Raw genomic sequence first — 12,616 nt, 5'->3', positions numbered from 1 at the left:
CCCAGCCCAGCCCAGCCCCTGGCTTCTTTACTTTTCATTCCATCCAGGAGGAGCACACACCAACTGCTGAAACTTCCTTAGCCTGACAAAGGGTTTTTTAACTCGAAAGCTTGCTTAATAACTATTCTCCAACTATTTGGGTTGGTCTAATAAAAGATATCAAATTCACCCAAGGAACCTTGTCTGCCTATATCCTTAGACCAACATGGCTACAACCTACACCCCTGCTCGTATATCTCTAGGCATAGCATGAGGCAGACAAGGTTCTTTGGGTAAATGTGATATCTCTCATTAAACCAACTAAATTATACTATCTATACTTGCATATATTTTAACTGCATAGGAAGACAGAATGGAGAGTCCTGAGCTCCATGAGTTTTCAAACACGATGGCCAGTGGCTCTGCAATCACATGAGCCAACTCCCTCAGCACCTCGGGTGCATCCCATCTAGCCCCATGGACTTGTACATGTCCAGCTTTTCTAACTTGTCCCTAACCTGTTCTTTGGCATGATTGGCTGCTCACTTCCTTCCCAAAACGTGCTGCCCAGTGCAGTAGTCTGGGAGCTGCCCTTGCCTGTGAAGACTGAGGCAAAACAGGCATTGAGCGCTCCAGCCTTTTCTGCATCCTCTGTCACCAGGTTGCCTCCCCATTCAGGAAGGCACCCACACACTTTCCCCAATCGTCCTCTTGCTACCGACATACTTGTAGAAACCCTTCTTGTTACCCTTCGCATCCCTTGCTAGCTGCAACTCCAATTGCACCTTGGCCTTCCTGATTTCATCCCTGCACGCCCAAGCAGTGCTCTTGTGTTCTTCCATCGTTATCTGTCCAAGTTTCCACTTCTTATAAGTGTCTTTTTTGTGACTTAGTTTACTAAAGAGTTCCCTGCTAAACCAAGCTGGTCTTCTGCCATACTTGCTACTCTTCCTGTGCATCAGGATGGTTTGTTCCCGCACTCTCAGTAAGGCTTCTTTGAAGTATAGCCAGCTCTCCTAGACTCCTCTCCCCCTCAGTCTGGCTTCCCAGGGGATCCTGCCCATGAGGTCCCTGAATGAGTCGCAGTCTGCATTTCTGAAGTCTGGGGTCCTTTCTCTGCTGCTCTCCATCCTTCCTTTCCTCAGGATCCTGAACTCAACCATCTCATGGTCACTGCTGCCCAAGTTGCCATCCACTACTACATCCCCCCAGTTCTTCCCTGGTTGTGAGCAGCAAGTCAAGAAGACCACAGCCCCTAGCTTGCCACTCCAGCGCTTGCACCAGCGCTCTCCAAAAACTTCCTGGAAGTTGGGGAAATAAAATCCTAAAACAAGTTCAGTTAATATAGGACAGATGTTTCTTCTCATACTGAGAGTCAGCATTTTATAATAATTGAACTTGTTTCTTTTTTAATTAAAGAAAGGCTAGTGTTTGTGGAAATGTGAATAGGGATCTATGTCTGGCAAAGCATCTTAAAAGTACATTTTGAAATCAAGTCTGTTTTATTTCCAAACTCACAGCCCCTCATAAGCTTAAATCTCTCAACTACTTTTACTCCTTTCATAATTAAATATTATACATCCCCTTATCAGCTGATTTTGGAACTTATTCATGTTTGAACACTCTGTTATGTCATTGTTATGTTCATGGGTGGGTAAAATATGGGTAATATGGGCTTAGGTTCTGGTTGGATTTGTTTCACTTGCTTGAAGGCAACCAGAAACAATTTTCAATAAGAGTATAACGTTTTGTCATTTTATATCAGGCAGAACCATGAAACTTTCACTTAGGAAGTCAGTGCAGTAAGTGAAACTAATACACCCTGAAGATTAAATGTCATACATGAGCCAGTACAGTATTTCAGTTTCCTATGGTACAATGCTTCATAAAGGTTTCTTTTCTTTACATTTCTTTTCTAACAGCAAGATCAGTATTCTTAAAAACTGTCTGTCATCAATATAAGAGAATCAGACTGCTTGTCCTCAGTAGAAAAGAATGCAGCTAGAAATGCTTTCAGCACTGCTCTGGTAAGGAAGAGCTCTCAATTTGTGCTAGGTTTAGGTAACACATCTCTTGTGCACCTCTTCACTGGCAATTGATGCTTCCTGGCATTAGGCAGGTATCAAATTCATGCGCAAATAGCTAAGTTGCATTAGCGAGTGTATAGACATGCTAATGCGCTGTAATGCAGTGTGTGTCCACTGACTTGAAACTAACTTTAAGGCATATTTCTCAAAACAGGCATTCAACGTCTGTCTGAGGTTTTGCAAATATCTCCATCATGCGGACTATTGTAATGTAAATCCTGCCCCGTTGTTAAAACAGAACCATGTCCTGCCATCAGTGCCCCAAGGTATTCTGTTCAGTCAATCAAGATCCACCTCTAGTCAACCAAAACCCATCCTACTTGTTTAAAGTGTTACCTCCGGACCGGTCAGAAGCTTACAAAAACAAGTTTCGCACCTGCACATCCAAAAACAGGATGCTCACAGTTAGCAATTATAACCTGATGGTCCCTTCCTCCCTGCTTTGTTCAGACTTTAATCAACCAAATATCAAGGAGGAATGCTTTGAAGCCACTAGCAATGCGTAGGGGGTGCACGCGGGTGCACGTGCACCCCCTGGGAGTGGCTGCCGGGGAGTGGGGGGAGCTGAGAGAAGCGCTGGCCGGTGCCCCCCACCTCTCCCCGCCGCCCTGAGATTGGCACCGGCTGGGGAGCAGGGGCACAGAGAGAAGTGCCGGTGGCACTTCTGGTTTTCCTGGAAGTACCGCCAGAGAAAACTGGAAGTGCTGGGGCGCTTCTGGGGTCAGTGATCGGCTGCTGCCCCCCTCAGTCGGTGACTGGCTGCTGAAGGACACCCCACCCGGGCTATAAAAGCAAAACAGAATTGCCAGCAAGGTGTGCACTCCTGGAGAGACAGAGAAATCACTACAACCTTGCACCCAGCTCATCACGGCAAAGGATCCCACTGTGAAACTGTAAAGAAACTGCTTCTTGGCCTGCATTGGTGAGAAAACACTATTGCAGTTAAACATAGGACTTTGGCGACAGCTCATTTATTGAATATGGAAAAGGAGTCTTTTCTATCATTTCGTTTTATAGCTCATGCGTGGTACTGTTATTGCTGCCTTTCAGCTATTAATCGAATGAGGTGTTGTGTCAATCCTTAACTGCACTAGGTTTAAATCATGCTTTTAACTGCAACAGATACTACATAGTTGGGAGAGATGTTGGCACAAAGCAACTGAAAGCTTGCCTAACATCTGTCTCTGTTTTTTTTTTTGGGGGGGTGGAGAGGGAGGCATAACTAGGGTTACCATATTTCCAGTATCAAAAAAGAAGACACCTGTGGGGGAAGGGGTATATGTTGGGGGGGCAGTGATATGCCCATGCCCTGCCTCTGCCCCTCACTCCTAAGCCACAGCCCCCCCACCCTGCTGTTTCCTTTCACTCCTGACCCACTGTAACACACACACACACACACACACACACACACACACACACACACACACACTCTGTCTCTCTTACCTGCGAGCAGCTGCCAGGGCCTGCATGCAGAGCACATGATCCCCCGACAGACGATCACCTTCCCCTGCTGCTCCCAGCCCCAAGCAGCCAAGCCGCAAGGGCCGGGGAAAAGCAGAGGCAGAGCAAAAACCCAGACATTTGCTTGCCTTTTAAAAACCCACCCAGATGGAGGACAGGGGGCCAAAAAAGAGGACATGTCCGGGAAAACCTAGATGTATGGTAACCCTCGGCATAACAAGCAGGGTTTGTGTCCTAGACAAACCCTGCAGGAGAGCTTGGTGGGGGAAGCATGGAGGTGCTGCTGAGTGGAGGAGGAGAGGGGTTCTGAGTGCAAGGGGGAGGGGAAGACAGGAGTCTAATCTACAAGGTGGACTCAAAAACAGTCCCCAGCTGCTGCCACCACTGCAGTTATGGTACAGTCTGTCTTCCCTGCCTGTTGTTCCTACAGCAGCAGCACAGTGTCCATGCTGCAAGTGCAACACCCTGGGGCTGCTTCACTTGCTGGGACACGGACTCTGCGGGAATGAAGGATATTTGGGTGCCCCTACTAAGTTGTTGCCCAGAGCTGGTGCCCCACTCAACCTCAGCCATGACCAGGTTCACTGATGACTTCTCTTATTTACCGGAAGACCGTCCTCCTCCCATAGAGGGACTGCCGCCACCGATGTAAGCTATCTGGCTGGTTCCCTGGGCATGCAGTGAGTCCAGCCAGACAGTCATTTTAAAGAGTTGGGGAAGGAAGTTCCCCCACCATGTAAGAATGAATCATTACTATTTTTTTTCCAGCTGACTAGAAAACAGAAGTGCCTAGTTGCCACCACTCCAGCTTCAATGCAGGGGTGTTGCTGGTGCTCCCCACCTCAGGAGAAGATCTAGCCCAAGTTGTTTTTAAGGGAGCCAGTGGGATGCCTGGGTACTCCCCTTACCAAGAGAAAGGTGCAGTGGAAAGAACGGCAGAGATTTAAACCAGAACGTTCACAGTGGGTTAAGAGAGGCCAAAATCTTGAGCTTTTGTTCCCCAGACTTCCTAAAGAATAAAGGAGAGGCCAGTAAAAATTCCTTGGCAGGCTTGAGAAACTCAGGGGATGTTTCCAAGGTGATCTAAACCTGAGAAGGTGTTGATAGGACTTAGGAGATAGGCCTAGATAACCAAATATTATCACTACTCTGTTATCTTTGTGTTCTTCCACTGTTCTTAATTGAGTGGAGAAGGAGATGTGGCATCTGCTTTACACTTCCCGATAGCTCTTCTGCATGCTTGACCCATGGGTTTTAAAATAAATTGAGTGTATGCACCTTATCTTTCTTTCAAACTTGCTGTCCGTGTTTTTAACCAGGGACAATGAAACAAAGGATAGTGATAGAAGTGACCTTCTGCAGCTGCTCTTGAAAAAACATCCTAGAAGATCAACTTTGTGGCATTATTATTTTCAGCCCTCATTCAATGACAATACAAATGACCTTGTCAGATTTTCCACTGAAGAAAACCCACAAGAGCCCCACAATATTTTCCCTAGCTACAGTCAGCTTCCTGATCTGCAGGAGGCAGCTGCGGGCACAATCAATGGTGATGTAAATACTAGTGATGAAGGATGTGTGCATCTGCCAACCACATCTACCCACTCTTGCAAAGTGCTTTGAGATCCTTAGAGGAAAGGTGATATCTTGAGCATGAAGTATTACTTCACTCAATTTTTGACAGAAAAATAGTTCGTCATCCTTAGCTCTCCATTGGTGAATGTGGGATACAAATCGTTTAGCCCAGGGGCTGGCAATGTTTTTGGCTGATGTGCCAAAAACACCCCAACCTCCACCCATGCCTCGTCTTGACATATCAGAGACGGGGGAGCTGTGAGGGGCCCAATCCTCACTGCTGGAGCAGCTGCGCATGTGCCTCGGGGCGGATGGCAGGGCGGGCCAGGGTTGTGCTGCCCCAGCCCCTTCCTCACCATGCGCTGCAAGGCACATGTCCGCCCGCTGCTGCCATGGAGCTGGTGCCAGGGCGTCAGAGCCTGGCAGGGCTGTTTGCAGTCTGCCCACCACCTGCTGCAGCTGCCCAGAGCCTGGGCCGGCTGTGACAGGCAGTCAGGAGGCTCCACAGCCCTGGTACTGACTCCATGGAGGTGGCTGCCAGTGTGCGTCTGGGTGCACAGCCAGGAAGGGGTCTGGGGCAGCACAACCTTCATCCCTGTCCTGCTGTCCATCCCAAGGTGCACGTGCAGCTGCCACCACCACGAAGCTGGGTCAGGGTTTGCAGCCTCCTGGATGCCTGCCACAGCTAGCCCGGGCTCTGGGCAGCTGCAGCAGGCAGTAGGCAGGCTGCAAACAGCTGCCCTGGACTCAGCAGCACCCAGCCCTGGCTCTGCGGCAGCAGCGGTTAGACATGCGCTTCTAGGTGGACAGCAGGGGTGGGGCCAGGGTGGCGCTGCCCTCAGGTCCTTTTCAGGCTGCGTGCTGGAGCCGAGCGTGCAGTTGCTGCAGCCACAGAGCTGGTGCCGGGGCTGTGGAGTACAGCACAACTGTTTGTAGTCTCCCAGCTGCAGCCGGCCCGGGCTTTGGGCAGCTGCTGCCTGCCGCAGAGCCGGGGCTGCTTGCAGCCTCCCAGCCGCCTGCTACAAGCAGCCTGGGCTCCATGGCCGGCAGCAGCTGTCCAGAGCCCATGCTGGTTGTGGCATGCTGAGGAAAATGCCCTCACATGCCATGCCCAGGCACACATGCCTGAGATTGCTGATCCTTGCTTTAGCTACTTAGAATGAGAAAATGAAACAAGTGCTCTTCATTCAGTTTCTAAAGGAAAAAATGTGGGTTACTTTAACAGCTTTTACATTAGTTCCATGCTTAAGAACTAAGTGCTCAGTATCCTTATGTCTGGCTTTGATACAGCTAAAAGCCTTACAGGCTAATAAACTAATTTGATCATATCACTGTATAATTAAGTGTAAAGAATCTGCCCATGCTATCTAAAGAACCTGAGGGCTAAGGCTACATTAAGAGGCTTAGATTGATTCATACTAGAAAAGCAAAGTCCGCAGTGTATTCAAATCGATTCCAGAACTTGGAAAGACGATGGAGATAAATGATTTGCATTTAAACAAGAAATTAAGGTTAAAAACATTCCATGCTCTAATTTTTTTATTGGAACAAGTTGAATTTTTTTTATTGAACTTTCTTCCATTGAGTTGTCCTATCAAATTAACAAACCCCACAATAATTAAGTCCCCTGCCCGGTAGCCGGTTCTCTGATGAGATCTGAAAATTACGTTTCCATTTCCAAATTTTCTCTCCTAGCCCCTTTCTTTAATTTTCAATAGCGAAATGGGAAAATGCAGAAAGTAAGGACCAGGGGAAACAGGGTAGATGGAGAGAAAAAGCAACAAGACGTTTTTCAGAACAAAAAACATAAAAAATGCCTTCTAATATATTAAACAAAAATGTAGGGTTTTTTAAAGTTTTGGGTTTTTTTTCACAGTTCCAAGTTTTACCTTTTCAGGCCTTTCTGATTTCCAGGCTTGATCCTGTGTCACCAAACTCACACTATCCAGGCCACTGACTCAGATAAAGGGATCTGTCTAGTGCTTGAGGACATGTAGCATACGTTTCCCTCTGTTCTCTTTTCCCACATATCTCAGTGTTATAGGAGGATCAGTGGATTTTGCTCCAGCATTTTACAAAGTAAGGTATCTCACATACTTAACGCTTTGACTAAAGCATCTCAGCTCCTGAGACTTACCCGAATGATGTACTGAATCTTTTCTAACACTGTACATCTGTCTATAGTCTCTTTTTAGAAGAGTTTCTTTTCTACACAATTTAGGTCGGTGACCATCATTCTCATAGCTCCTAAATATTCCACCCCTAGTTTCTTTGCTAGCAGGTTAAACTGACTCTATCCAATGCAATTCAGAGCACCCTGGTAATCGCACCCCACTCCAAGCTCTGCAAACACTGGAAAAAATATTTGACTATTTAATTTAGAGTTCAGGCTTCAACTCAATGTCAGAGCCCTCACCCAAAGCTTTGGACACCCATGGCATTCCTTCCAGAGTTAACATGGGTGAGGCACTGGGCTGGGAGTCATGAGTCATGGGTTTTATTCTGGGCTCTGCCATTGATTTGCTGTGTGATCTTGGGCAAGTCACTTTATAATCCAGGTCCTGGTTTCCCCTTCTCTTCATTTTTTGCCTCGTTAGATTGTGCCCCTCTGCCCTACCTTCTGCCTGTTTAGATGGTGAAGACTTTGGGACAGGAATCATGTCTTACTAAGCATGTGTTCAGCTGATGTTGGAGAGAGTCTCTAGGCACCGCTGGAATAGAAATACAAATCAATTGTCTAAGGCTCCTTCTCCCCATACCACATTCATTTAATCACCCATCGTGTGTCTGTGCATTGTGAAATCCCCACTGCACTTTCCCAGACAGAAAACCCACCTTCAGCTGCCCCGCGCCTCCACTAATGCTGGCTCAACAAGAAAGGCTTTGCAGCTGTGCCTGGGTCAACACATCCTGACATTTCTGCACATAAAATTCAAGTTCATTCAGATGGAATCCGTAGCTCATCTCCGTAGCCTCCTCTTATTTGCTTTATACAAACAAGCAGAGGAGCTATAATTTTGTATTTTTGCAAAGGCATGTAAAAAGAAAATGTGTAATGAGTTTGTAACTGGGGGAATGGGTATTTACCTCAAGTATTCTTCCACAGGGTATTACCACACTGTCGCCCACAGGAAATATGGATGGCAAAAGCCTGGGAGAGAGTATGAAGGAATTGAAGAAACACCTACATTCACTTCGGGAAGAGGAGGGCTGTGGGCTGAGAGCAAAAGATGAGATTAAAGTGGATGGAAATAAAGAGCAGACATGTCAAGTCAGATGCCTTATTCCTAAACATTTCTCACCCCCAACACTTTTTAGACAAACTGCTAATTAAGTTTTAAACCTCTTTAGATCTGTATCTCTGTCCTGCCCCCCTATTACCACCCCCCTCCCATTAGTCTTTCTGTGTCTAGGGGAAGAGTTTATTTGTTTTAAAAGCTGATGGACAATAAACCCTGACCTTAAAGAGGACTATTGTGCACTACAGCATTACATCTGTTGCTTTTATCGTGTCAAATTGCCATGGAAATAAGAAACACAGCCCTGTTTCACAGGGAGATGACATAGCGATACTTCTGCAAAACACAAACTGCATTTTAAACATTTTCCAATGATTAATCAGCAAGACTCTCAACAAATTCTTGGTCCACCCATTGCCCAAAACACCGCACCCATTTTTAGTCGTTTGAAAACAATGCCCAAGGCACGTTTTAGCTGGATTTGGAGTAGTGTTTCACTGAAAATATTAAAGATGTGCCTGGTTCAGCTGATATCACATTTTCTTCCCCTGGAGAAGAAATAATAAAAGTATTTGCCACGGTGACCTGATTCTACGAGGTCTGCTTATCTGGAGGAAACCAATAAAACCTGCAGTCCCATCACCACTTGTCAACACTGCGGGAATTTCACAACGATTCAGATGAATTCACAATGATTGATTCAAACAATCAACCAGACCATGACTTCTTTTGTTGAAGCCATGTGACAAAAAAGACATTTCTAAAAGACAGCAAGGTGCTCGTGGGGAAGTTTCAGGCAAAAGGCAGCTATATGTACCAAAATCATCATTCAGATGAAGTATGAACTAATGTAGCTCTAGCTACCCCGCATAATTCTCAGGTCTGGCTTTCGGATCTGCTATTTTAGAAACAGCAGGATATCAGGCAGCGCAGGTCTACAATTTTTAGCCCAGAGGTGCGTGCCGTCGTGAGTGACTGGTACTAACGCCCAAGAAGCACCCGACCTCCCGTGCCCCTCTTCCCTTTTTCCACCCACCTACTGTTGAGCATGGACCGGAGCTGGCCAAGCTCCCCGCAATTCCTATCGGCACAAGCGTCTACAAAGCAAAGGCCGCTGAAGTGAAGAAGGCCTGTGCTGGCAGTCTCAGCAGATTAGTGAGCCAGGAGAGACTTTCCTCCTTAGCAAGGAAGCCTGTCAGCAACGATGAGGAACGAGTCCAAAATCTATGGGAGAACCTGTCTGTCCTTCGGAGATACAAGGGGGTTGTGAGAAGGTACGGCGGACTCTCAACATTGAAGTGAGCTAGGACCACTGAACAGGACCACTTTACCAGCCAATGTGAAAGCAAAATCCAGGCCCTGAACCAGTGGTTCTCAACCTTTTTTGTGCCAGGACCCATTTGTAAAATCAGTCCCCTCGCTGCCCCCACCCCAGGCCCCAGCCCCCTCGTGTGCGGGGCACGGGGATGGTGTGGGCCATGGCGTGGCCCCGTGCAGCCCCTCGCAGGCTGGAATCCTGCCAGCCCGCAAGGCAAAAGCCACAGTTTCCCGTTGTTTTTTTCTGTTAAAAGGAGAATCTATTTTTTAAGTTTGTTCGTGACCCGTTTGACAGATTCTCGTGACCCACTTTTGGGTCACGACCCACGGGTTGAGAAACACTGCTCTGAACTTCATCTCAGATGAATCAAGCACAACTAAACTGGGGTGAGAAGTATTAGTGTGTGTGGACTGGAGGGAGAGCTAACAGCAACACCCACGAGTGAGCGGAGGCTCATCTTCCAGTGAACCTTAATCACCGTCCAAGACAGATCACCTCTTCCCAGCAGTTCATTCACGTACCTGCTACTTCTGGGAACACTCCTTTGAGTGGTTTACGGCAGTGTAAGAGTGATGTTGTAGCTGTGATGGTTCAGAAGAGCCAAGAATTTTTTAGAGTGGTATCTTTTACTGGACTGACTGACTATGTGGCTTAATTTGAGTGTTTATAATTTTTTATTCATCAGACATTTTGCTGTCAATAAGAGGGAAAACATTAAACAATCTGAACTGCTCCAGATTGGGAAGAAGGTGCAATTGTCACAGTTTAGCCTCTCAAACAGTTTAGCCTCACTTTCTTAAGAAAGAAGTTATCTTCAAAGGACAATTTAGGCATCTCTACACTGGAAATGTACTGCACTAGCCAGTGGTATCCTCAAGCACACCATACCTCTACTCCATCCGAGCTGCCTCCTAAGCTACAGTCAGTATTGCCTTGTTCATATACTGCTCCTGGGGTGGGGGGCGCAAATTAGCACGGCAGAGTGACAGTACCAATTAGCTAACCTGCAGAGCCACACAAAGAGCTATGCTGCTTCCAGTTCAGGAGGCTGCCTGCATGCAACAGTGCAGCATGCTTGATAGTGCTACTGCCTTGCATAGGTTTACCATGCAGATGTGATTTTAGACCATGCCCCAGGAAGCACAAGTAGCTCACAAGTTCTGTGATGCCACAGTGAGACTGCTACTGGAATGCACACTAGCTACTTTAAAGCTTGCTTGGATACCTTTAAGTGGCTGTTCACTGACTTGGACACCAATATACATATACATCCACTGACTTGGACACCAATTTCTCTGTTAGCATGGGCTACCCCCATTGAAACCGCTCCATGAAGAGCATAGGCAGACACGATTCTCTGGATGAATTTGTTATCTTTTATTAGACCAACTTAAATAGTTGCAAAAAATCTTCTTAGCAAGCTTTTGGGTTTAAAAACCCTTTGTCATGCTGAGGAAGCATATGCAGTTGGTGTGTGCTCTTCCTGGATGGAATGAATAGTAAAGAGGCCAGAGGCTGGGCTGCATGCAAGAAAGGTAGTCAGTGAAAATGTAAATGGAGGAGTCAGTGCATGAGACAAGTTGCAAGGGGGGGGATGAATGTAGCAGGTAAATAGTGGAGAGGTGCCTGGGGAGTCAGATGTCAGACAGGTTATAATGTGTCATAAATCCAATGGCTGTATTTAGTCCATGATTTTTTGTATCTAGGAGGTTGATGAAGTGAAGTTCGTAGGCTCATCTGGGAAAAGTGTTTTGTAAGTTCCCTTTGAGGATCAGAACTGAGAGATTGGAAAGAGAGTGGCTTTCTTGTAAGAAACGTGCCCTCACCGGTAATTGGGTATTCTTGTCTTTGATAGATTTCCGGTGCGCGTTCATTCTGGTGCGCAGTTGTTGTTTGGTCTCTCCTACGCATTTAGGCTTCCAGACTGCTAAAGATTCACAGCAACCTCTAGTGGGGGTGTTTGATCACTGCAGGTTTGTGACTGGGTTAGTAGCCCCGTTGTACAAAAGCTGGTATTTTAATTCCCAGGGGTTTGAGCACTAACAAGTTGGTTTGATTCCTACACAGTTTCAGCTCCTAAGTGCTCTCATTTCAGATAGGAAACAAGACAAACTGAAAAGGGATAAGGATTGAGAGTAGAACAGACTGACCTGCTTTAGACCTACACATCTCTCAACAGATTTGTGCATACGTGCATGCACATATATCCAACACAGACACATACGTTAGTTAACATGCAGGGCAGTAGTACCTAGAGAACCCAATCAGAATTAATTTCCCTCACCCATGCACATGTATTAAGGAACAAGCCTACCCTGAAGAGTTTATAAATCTAAAATGGCATGGAAGATGGAAGGGGAGTTCAGTTGAATGGATAAAGAATACAGAATCTATGTATTAAAATACTGTAACACTGTATATAATCTCAAAAAAGATGTCTAGAAAGGACTTCAAGTCATTTAGTCCATCCCTCTATTCTAGCCAAGATCAAACATGTCTACATCACCCCCCCCAAAGATGTTTGTGGGACCAGCACTGAAAACCTGACAACAGACGTTCTAGTGTTTCTAGGTAATCTATTCCTGTGTTTAACCACACTTAGGATGAGAAAGTTCTGAAAATCAAACTTAAATCTCCGTTGTTTCAATTTAAGTCCATTATAGCAACATTTGCCTTTTTATTTTATTTTTTTTGTTAATAGATTGTGGCCTCTCAGGTGGGCCATCATTGGCCAACCAATTTCTTATGCTATTGTTATAGATCAGGTCAGGGTGGGAGATCAACGTGCAAGAGCAAGCTCAGAAGAGCAAGTTCAGATGTCTGAGTGAGAAGACAAATGAACAGGAAAAAGCAGTATCATTGGTGACGCAGAAGAGATAAAGGGGAGAGCAGGACAACACAATAACTTGGAAGAAGGGAACTATATTGCGAAGAGCATGGATGGTGTAAGTCACTTC

This window comes from Alligator sinensis, unplaced genomic scaffold (genome assembly GCF_000455745.1).
Source record: "Alligator sinensis unplaced genomic scaffold, ASM45574v1 scaffold741_1, whole genome shotgun sequence".
In the NCBI taxonomy this organism is placed as follows: Eukaryota; Metazoa; Chordata; order Crocodylia; family Alligatoridae; genus Alligator; species Alligator sinensis.
This window is presented reverse-complemented; position numbering follows the sequence as displayed.